Consider the following 10,498-nt stretch of genomic DNA (forward strand, 5'->3'; position numbering starts at 1 on the left):
GCTGTACAATATTTTGCAAAGACAATTATTTGCTGTTTTCTATGGAATTGGCCCCCTCTTATGTTTTGTTCACGCTCCGCTCTTCCGATTATTTCAGCGGAGACACAAAACCCCGTCAAGCCGGCATATGAGCTTGCCAAGGAGAAACAAATGCAAGAAAATGTAGTACGCATGGAAAAAAATTTCGCTGAAAGATATGGACCTAGCCACAAATTTCAGAAAGATTTCTCTGGTTTTGCACATACATTAGTGTATGGTGGGGTACAAATAGGAACTAGTAACAATCTAAAGGATACAGACTGCAAAGAGATGGAGGTCGAAGAGGACCCTTCGTATGAACCGAATCCAGAAGAGATAGCTACTGCTGATGATGATCTTCATTCAGATGAGGATTAGCGCACTGTCGGCAAAACTTCAGCTCAGGTCTGTGGAACTATGTCTGAACTATGATAGGAAATACGTACATGCTAAATGTTTCCTACTAATGTAGCCTCTACTTTGCTTGCAGATAGTTGCTTCTTCTGCAATAGTTGCACGAAGAAGCGATCCATACCTGAAGTTGCACCATCCAACATTGCAACAAGATCAATGGCAACAAGCGAACCTGAAGGCTGGGTCATCTAATGAGCCGACGGCCCTTCTTGATCCGAACACTGAAGGAGCACCCTCACCTAACCAGATCATGACATCTGGAGGCAGCACCTCATCTCCTGAGGACAATCAAATTGCAAACTTTGAGCGGCAAGGTATGAAAATTTGTAAAAACTAAACACTGTACCGCATATTTTCATATAAAAGAGAATCATTTCATATCTCTTCTTTCAGAGACATTGACAACATCTGGCGGTAGTAAGAGAAAGAGAGGTGGACGCAGACGTACCATGGGCCATGGACTACATGAGTACACAAGAAGTCATGGTGGCAATAAGATGCCAATTGAATTCAACTTGGTGTCGGAGACCCAAGGATTATGTCCGATCAGCAAAGCTGAGCAATGAGGTTGGTATTCACATCCGTGAAAAAATGTCGCTTGCAACACACTGGAAACAGTACAAGAAAGATGAAACTCTCAAACATGTCATTCCTCATGCTATAAGTACAGTAGCGGTGAGTCCTGTACAATCTTGGTTTAACCTAATTAGTATGCTACATGATCAACTATCTAAGAATCTCTGATTAATGCATCACTATTTTGAAGGGAAAGTTTAATATGGACAAAAATGATGAGGTGGCTCAAGATGTGTGCCTTGATATGCTGCAAGTTAGTATTCGGCAGTTCCGATATAGGCTTAAAAAGGAGTATTGGCCGAAAATTAAAAATCTCACACTGGAGCAAGCATATCTCAAGAAGCCAGATCATGTAGAAGAGAAAAGTGGAAAGAAGCTGGTGAAAAGATGGTTTGATGAGAAGTACCAGGTACATAAACGTTATTCCTTTCAATAACGACTCTTTGAATTCTTACATTTCTCGATCGGATAAATAAAATGCATATACTTGAACATAGGAATTTGTGTGTAATAAATGGAAAGAAACAGAGAAGGCGTGAAACAGTTCCATACCACTTTGGATCTCGAAGCTATGTTGCTCATGGGAACATCTAGTAAGTGTTCTGAATTTCCCAATACAGTTCATACTTCTGTCATACACGGTGTACAATGGTAATGTGCATTCTACATTTTTCAAGCGAGAGAAGGCTAGCGGCGGGAAGAAGAAACCTCTCCAATTGAATTTTTAGAATCACACACACTAACAAGGATAACATTATGAGTCTTGAAGCAAAAGTGCATATGTAAGAAATATTTCTTATTAGCACAATATAATATAATCCAGTTTTGTATGTTGTCCATGCAATGATTGTAATCTTTATGCGGGATCAAATGGTGGCAAAAAAACGGCGCCACGCAATGAAGATGAACCTGATTTGACTGATTTGCAAATTGTTCAGCTAGTTACGAGCGAGAAAAGCCCATCCACCACTCTGCAACAGCACATTCCTACCAAGATTGGGCGTCGCAACAAGTTCCGGGAAGTCTTCTTGTCTCGGCTACACGCATCCGAGAGCTACAACAAAGGCGGCAGATCAAGAGCAGAACTCCATACGAGCGGCTGAAATGTACCACGGTGAGATGCGAGCAAGGCTACAAGAACAAGATGAAAAATTTGAAGAGATCGGGAAGAAGCAGGAGGAAGAACTTGAAGAGTTTGTGAAGAAAGCCCAAGAAGAAAAGACTACGGCTTATGAAAAGAGGTGTGAGAAATGGATGCCGTGCTTAATTTGCTCTTGAGGACATCCCAGCCACCATCCATGTCTCAATCCCAGGGCAACTAATCTATTGCACCACCGTCCTACAACATTATTAATCATAGGTCTTTTAATTTCTTTGTGTTCCAATTGTAATTTTCTTATGAATCTTTCGGTCTGTGAGAGACATATATACTTCTTGTTCCACCATTTAAGTATGATATTTATTGTCTACTTTTTGATATTTCTGATTTTTTGTTTCCCAAATTTCGCAAATAATTCAAATGCTCTCAAATTTTGTCAAATTCAAAAGGTGACGGAAAATGTCACAACGTCACTATTAAATGAAACCACGTGGCACCAATTTCTGGTCCCACTTGTCAGAATTTGTGGGTCCCACCAGTCAGCATTATTGGGACCCATATGTCGGCAACAACCTGGTCCCACTTGTCTGAATTTTGTGGATCCCACCGGTCAGAATATTGTGGGTCCAGCTTGTCATAATATTTTGTGGGTCCCACCAGTCAGCACCATGCCGGTCCCACATGACAGATATCCATATCAGCGCCGTCGGACCCATGTTGTCAGAAGCCAAATGGACCCACATGTAAGGCCACGTATGCTTTTTTGGACCAATCAGAAACTTCCCAAGATTTAGATATTGACGAAAGTTGAAATTTTTCGTGACAAACCTGTCTGTCAACAATGAACCTTTGATGTTGACGAATTTGCAGGTCGTCACCATCAAACATTTGACGTTGACGAAAAAATGCATACCGTCACCCCCGATATTTTATGACGGAGCTTCCTTGACGAACCCCATGACGATCAAATTTTGTCACCGCGAAGTAATCCTTGACGAAAATTGGCCTTAACATGACGAAAGTGATTTGTCAAAAAATTGTTTTCCTTTGTAGTGTTAATTTATTTCTCGTTTACTACTGTTCTAAAACCTAATAAAATTGGTACTATGGCAAACAAAGCTCGGGAGTGTGCAACTCTCAATGATGATTATTTGCACGCACCCACCACTCAACCCATAGTAGAGAGGTGGATAGTTAAAACCTCATTTCTTAACATTGGTAAAACAAAACCAATTTGGAGGTTCAACTATTGAGGATGTGGGCATGTACTTAAATACATCTAGTGAGATATGCAATATACTCGGTATTAAATGTTAATCTAAACGCTGTAAAGTTGGCCTTTCTCCATTTTCACTTACAGGGAAGAAGGCTATGGAATGGTTATTACCTCTTCCTACTAGAACTATTACTTCTTGGTGAAACTGTTGCAATATGTTCAAGTTTTTCCTTTTTTCACTTTGGCGTCTTCAAGTACAACGGCCAAAACGTTTTCACCGTTAAGGTCTTCGATGAGACCATGTGCCGCCGCCACTACCTCACCGGCGAAGACGACTAGGAGACGGAAATATGAAGACGGTGTAGTATTCTACTATGTTTTTACTAAGTTCTACCAATTTGCTTAAAACAAATTTGTCTCTAAATATTTTTGCAATTTCAGAATTTTCTATGCAATTTAGATTTGCCCAAATACCGGACCGAATGGGTCAGCCGGTGAACGCGTTCCAGGCCGGTCGTACCGACGTTAAATTCTATCCGTGGGCCAACCCAAATAGATATAAACAAACCGTTTGTGTCGTTTTTAGGTCAGCCCGCTGGAGATGTCCTTAGCTCTAGGACCTGTACCAGTTGAAGCAGCCATACTTGCTTTCTAAATCTTATCCAATCTTTCCCCTAACTCACCTTCACTCAGATAACACACCCGTGCACCGCCTTAAACAGACCCTCCTCCACCACCTTCACCACCAAAAGTAAAGCCTCCACCGCCATCCTTTGTGCCGTCTTGGTAGCATACCATCTCCAGCCACCGAGTAAATGACATAAAGATACCACATTGGCAACGTCGGCAGCTTGGTACCAACACTGATATTTTTCGACACAAATACCATTTCTGGGGCATGTTGCAACAATTGCACAAATTTTTGGTTGATCAAGTTCTAATAACAAAACTGACATGGTTGTTGGAAGGATTTCCTGTACCCACCTCCACCTCTCTCATTGGATCGCTCCATGGCTACTTGCAGATAAGATCTACTCCGTAAAAAAATTCTAGCTCTGCCCCCAAACCACACTTCACCGGGGAATTTTATTTTTGCCCCTCTTTACCTGGCATCTCTATAATTTGGCCTCCATTACTTTGCAATAGATTTTTTTGCTCCGCTTTACTTGGTACTTTAACAATTTGCCCTCTAAGAGCATCTCCATACGCGTCCTCTAAAGCATCCCCTAAACGGCGCCGGATCGAGCGTTTGGGGGACGTGTTTCGTTCGTGCTGCGTTTGGAGGACGTCGCTTCCCAGCCGCATCCCCCAAACAAAATTTCATATATTTAAAACTTAAACGAATTCATTCAAACTTGCTATATATTACATAGATTCAAACAAAATTCAGTAAAATTTAAACTAAACCTAATCTAGTGCTTGCGGCTGTCGAAGGCATCGTAGTATTGATGGAAGTTATACATGTCGTCGGTGATGACCTCCTGCTTGCCACGCTCGTCGGGCTCGTCCTTCATCGCGCCGCTTGTTGGTCCAGCCTCGCCGTCGTCGGTGAGGTTCACGAGCGGCTTCCTGGTGTCGCGGATGGACATGGTGATCGCCGCGTCGAGGTCGCCCCTCCAGGCGTCCTTGTCGTTCAGCGACGCAAGCACGCCACACGTAGCCCTAGGCAGTCCTCGGGGTCATCGCTGCTCGCGATGAGACGTTGCTGCCGCTCGTACTCTACCCTTCCCGGCCGCCTCGTCATTCTGCTCCTCCTTCACCTCTGGCTTTGGGATGAGGAGGGCGCTGAAGCCGCGCCTTTGCTGCTGCCGGCTGCCGCTACCGCCACGCCTCGGAATGACTGGCGCCATCGCGAACTCCGACTCCTCCTCCTTCACCTCGCGCTTGGGGACGGTGTAGGGCGCGGCGCGGTGCGACGAGAACGGCACCAATCACATCGGCCCTGATGAGGAAGAGTTGGAGGAGGAAGAGTACGTCCTCCTCGGATGCCAGTGCGCTGCGGGCGTAGGAGATGGTGGTGGCGACGACGGTGTCTCCAACGAAATCAGGGACGCCATTAACATCGCTTGACCAAAGGTAGGCGACGGGGTTTTAGGCTTCCGAGCCGCTGACGCGTCGGGCACGCGTCTCTTCGCCTCACTTTTCGTTGTGTCTGGCGTGCCCGGAGCGTCCCCTGTATAGCGGGGACAGGCTCGGGCTCGGGGCGCTGGACACCGTATCGGTCGCGCCAGACAAAAAGAGGCTTCGGGGCACGCGGCTGGGAACGTTTTTTCGTCCGTCACGCCCCAAATCCCTTTGGGGGACGCAGCTGGAGATGCTCTAACAGATTAGGGAATCTCCAACGGACCGACGCATTTCAGACGTCCGAAATGTCCAGTTGTGTCCATTTGCGTCGACCCACGGACGCCATGCGGTGCATACGCATTTTTTAGCTAAGACAGCGTCAAGGTCCTTAATGGATTTCTAGTACCATCGAGGCGGCGATTAACTGTTCCCGCGCGACGACAGTCGTTCCCGCGCGTGCCCAATACATTAGCAAGTTTCGTCGGCGTTTTGCGCACGCGGGAAATGACCTGCGCGGCAACGCCGTTTCCCGCCCCGCCGTGGCTATATATGCTGGACACCGGCGGAGGTGACGGGCACACCTCAAGCTAAACCCTAGCATCCATCCATGGCCGAGCACAACCTTAGCTGGGATCAGGTTGTTTAGATGTGCCGGCACACCCACCCGGAGGAGGACGAGGAGCTAGCCGCCGCCGCCGTTCAGGCCGACCAGCTGGACCTAGAGGCGGCAGAGGCGGAGGTTGCGGGGATGAAGGCGGCAGAGCGAGAGCAAGGGCGCCTCGTGGCGACCAGGGCGGAAACCGCCGACGCCAGAGCCGAGCTCGCCGACGCCAGGGCGGCGCTCGCGGAGGCGCGGGCGGCGATGGCGGCCCCTCCACCAGCGAACACCATCATCCACGACATCTCCGACGATGACGATGCCGTACCCGACCGCTTCGAGTTCGCCGACGACCAGCGGGTTCTGCTCGTGTCCTTCGAGACCCTCGCGAGGGACGCCCTGTGCCGTCAGGCTTGGGCAGTGGAGGAGGAAGCCCACAACTATGTGGTCGCCATGGCTCGGGGGTAAATGTGCTCCGACCTGGACTCGCTCCAGCGGAAGGGCCCTTCTCCCGCGCGGGTCGACCAGGAGAACCGAGAGCTGGCGGGCGTCATCGCCGCCAGGGACGAAGCGGTGGCGGAGGCGGCTAGGGGCAGGGCCCACTTCCACGCCCAGCTGGCGGGGTTGTAGGCGGCGGCCCAGGCGAACGAGGCGGTGGCCCAAGCGACGCCGGTGGAGAGTCCAGTGGGACTCCTCCCTGGCTGAGGCCCTCGAACGCCGCAGGCGACATGAAGAGACATCTGATCGCCGTAGGCGGCAGGACGAGAAGTCCGATCGCCGCGGTGTGCGGCGCGTGATGTCTACGGGAGCTTCTATTCTTGTAGACAGTGTTGGGCCTCCAAGAGCAGAGGTTTGTAGAACAGCAGCAAGTTTCCCTTAAGTGGATCACCCAAGGTTTATCGATCTCAGGGAGGAAGAGGTCAAAGATATCCCTCTCATGCAACCCTGCAACCACAAAGCAAGAAGTCTCTTGTGTCCCCAACACACCTAATAGGTGCACTAGTTTGGCGAAGAGATAGTGAAATACAGGTGGTATGAATGTATATAAGCAGTAGTAACGGCGCCAGAAAAGTGCTTGCTGGCGTGTAGTTGATGATGATGATATTGCGGACAGTACAGATGCAGTAAAATAGTAAACAAGCAGCGATAGCAGTATTTAGGAACAAGGCCTATGGATCATACTTTCACTAGTGGACACTCTCAACATTGATCACATAACAGAATAAATAGATAGATGCTAGACTCTACACTCTCTTGTTGGATTATGAACACCACTAACTGTGTAGGATTACACGAACCCTCAATGCCGGAGTTAACAAGCTCCACAATATTCGATGTTCATATTTAAATAACCTTAGAGTGCATGACAGATCAACATAACCAAACCAAGTACTAACATAGCATGCACACTGTCACCTTCACGCTACGAAAGGAGGCATAGATCACTTCAATACCATCATAGCAATAGTTAACTTCATAATCTACAAGAGATCACAATCATAGCCTACGCCAAGTACTACATGATGCACACACTGTCACCATTACACCGTGCAGGAGGAATAAACTACTTTAATAACATCACTAGAGTAGCACACAGATAAATTGTGATACAAAACACATTGCAATCATAAAGAGATATAAATAAGCACTTCACTATGCCATTCATAACAGCGAATAAGTATTCTGTGAAATATAGCCTAAGAGACCCACACGGTGCACACACTGTCACCTTTACACACGTGGGACAAGGAGTCTCCGGAGATCACATAAGTAAAATCCACTTGACTAGCACAATGACATCTAGATTACAAGCATCATCATATGAATCTCAATCATGTAAGGCAGCTCATGAGATTATTGTATTGAAGTACATAGGGAGAGAGATGAACCACATAGCTACCGGTACAGCCCCGAGCCTCGATGGAGAACTACTCCCTCCTCATGGGAGACAGCAGCGGTGATGAAGATGGCGGTGGAGATGGCAGCGGTGTCGATGGAGAAGCCTTCCGGGGGCACTTCCCCGTCCCGGCGGCGTGCCGGAACAGAGACTCCTATCCCCCAGATCTTGGCTTCGCGATGGCGGCGGCTCTGGATGGTTTCTCTTACCGTGGCTTTTTTCGTATCGAGGTTTTAGGTCGAGGAGGCTTAAATAGCCGAAGAGGCGGCGTCGGAGGGTCAACGAGGCGGTGTCACCACAGGGGGGCGCGGGCCACCCCTGGGCCGCGCCGGCCTATCATCTGGGGGGCCTGTGTCCCCTCTCTGGCGGCTCTCGGGTGTTCTGTATGCTTCCGGGGATTCTAAGATGCTGGGCGTTGATTTCGTCCGATTTTGAGAATATTTCCTTACTAGGATTTCTGAAACCAAAAACAGCAGAAAACAGCAACTGGCCCTTCGGCATCTCGTCAATAGGTTAGTTCCGGAAAACGCATAAATATGACATAAAGTATGCATAAAACATGTAGATATCATCAATAATGTGGCATGGAACATAATAAATTATCGATACGTCGGAGACGTATCAGCATCCCCAAGCTTAGTTTCTGCTCGTCCCGAGCAGGTAAACGATAACAAAGATAATTTCTGGAGTGACATGCCATCATAACCTTGATCATACTATTGTAAGCACGTGTAATGAATGCAGCGATCAAAACAATGGTAAATGACATGAGTAAACAAATGAATCATATAGCAAAGACTTTTCATGAATAGTACTTCAAGACAAGCATCAATAAGTCTTGCATAAGAGTTAACTCATAAAGCGATAATTCAAAGTAAAGGCATTGAAACAACACAAAGGAAGATTAAGTTTCAGCGGTTGCTTTCAACTTGTAACATATATATCTCATGGATATTGTCAATGCAAAGTAATATAACAAGTGCAATATGCAAGTATGTAAGAATAAATGCACAGTTCACACAAGTGTTTGCTTCTTAAGATGGAGAGAAATAGGTGAACTGACTCAACATAAAAGTAGAAGAAAGGCCCTTCGTCGAGGGAAGCATCGATTGATATATTTGTGCTAGAGCTTTGGTTTTGAAAACAAGCAACAATTTTGTCAACGGTAGTAATAAAGCATATGTGTTATGTAAATTATATCCTACAAGTTGCAAGCCTCATGCATAGTATACTAATAGTGCCCGCACCTTGTCCTAATTAGCTCGGATTACCTGGATTATCATCGCAATGCACATGTTTTAACCAAGTGTCACAAAGGGGTACCTCTATGCTGCCTGTACAAAGGTCTAAGGAGAAAGCTCGCATCGGATTTCTCGCTATTGATTATTCTCAACTTAGACATCCATACCGGGACAACATAGACAACAAATAATGGACTCCTCTTATATGCATAAGCATGTAGCAACAATTAATTTTCTCATATGAGATTGAGGATATTTGTCCAAAACTGAAACTTCCACCATGGATCATGGCTTTAGTTAGCGGCCCAATGTTCTTCTCTAACATTATGCAATGCTCTAACCATTTTAGTGGTAAATCTCCTTTACTTCAGACAAGACGAACATGCATAGCAACTCACATGATATTCAACAAAGAGTAGTTGATGGCGTCCCCAGGAACATGGTTATCGCACAACAAGCAACTTAATAAGAGATAAAGTGCATAAGTACATATTCAATACCACAATAGTTTTTAGGCTATTTGTCCCATGAGCTATATATTGTAAAGGTAGAGGATAGAAATTTAAAGGTAGCACTCAATCAATTTAGTTTGGAATGGCGGAGAAATACCATGTAGTAGGTAGGTATGGTGGACATAAATGGCATAGTGGTTGGCTCAAGGATTTTGGATGCATGAGAAGTATTCCCTCTCGATACCAGGCTTAGGCTAGCAAGGTTATTTGAAACAAACACAAGGATGAACCGGTGCAGCAAAACTCACATAAAAGACATATTGTAAACATTATAAGACTCTACACCGTCTTCCCTGTTGTTCGAACTCAATACTAGAAATTATCTAGACTTTTAGAGAGATCAAATATGCAAACCAAATTTCAGCATGCTCTATGTATTTCTTCATAATAGGTACAAAGTATATGATGCAAGAGCTTAAACATGAGCACAACAATTTCCAAGTATCAAATTATCCAAGACATTTTACCAATTACTACATGTAGCATTTCCCGTTTCCAGCCATATAACAAGTTAACGAAGAAGATTCAACCTTCGCCATGAACACTATGAGTAAAGGCTAAGGACATATTTGTCCATATGAAACAGCGGAGCGTGTCTCTCTCCCACACAATGAATGCTAGGATCCACTTTATTCAAACAAAACAAAAACAAAAACAAACAAACGCTCCAAGCAAAGTACATAAGATGTGATGGAATAAAAATATAGTTTCACTAGAGGAACCTGATAATGTTGTCGATGAAGAAGGGGATGCCTTGGGCATCCCCAAGCTTAGACGCTTGAGTCTTCTTGAAATATGCAGGGATGAACCACCAGGGCATCCCCAAGCTTAGAGCTTTCACTCTCCTTGATCATAGTATATCA

Source organism: Lolium perenne, chromosome 2 (genome assembly GCF_019359855.2).
Source record: "Lolium perenne isolate Kyuss_39 chromosome 2, Kyuss_2.0, whole genome shotgun sequence".
NCBI lineage: Eukaryota > Viridiplantae > Streptophyta > Magnoliopsida > Poales > Poaceae > Lolium > Lolium perenne.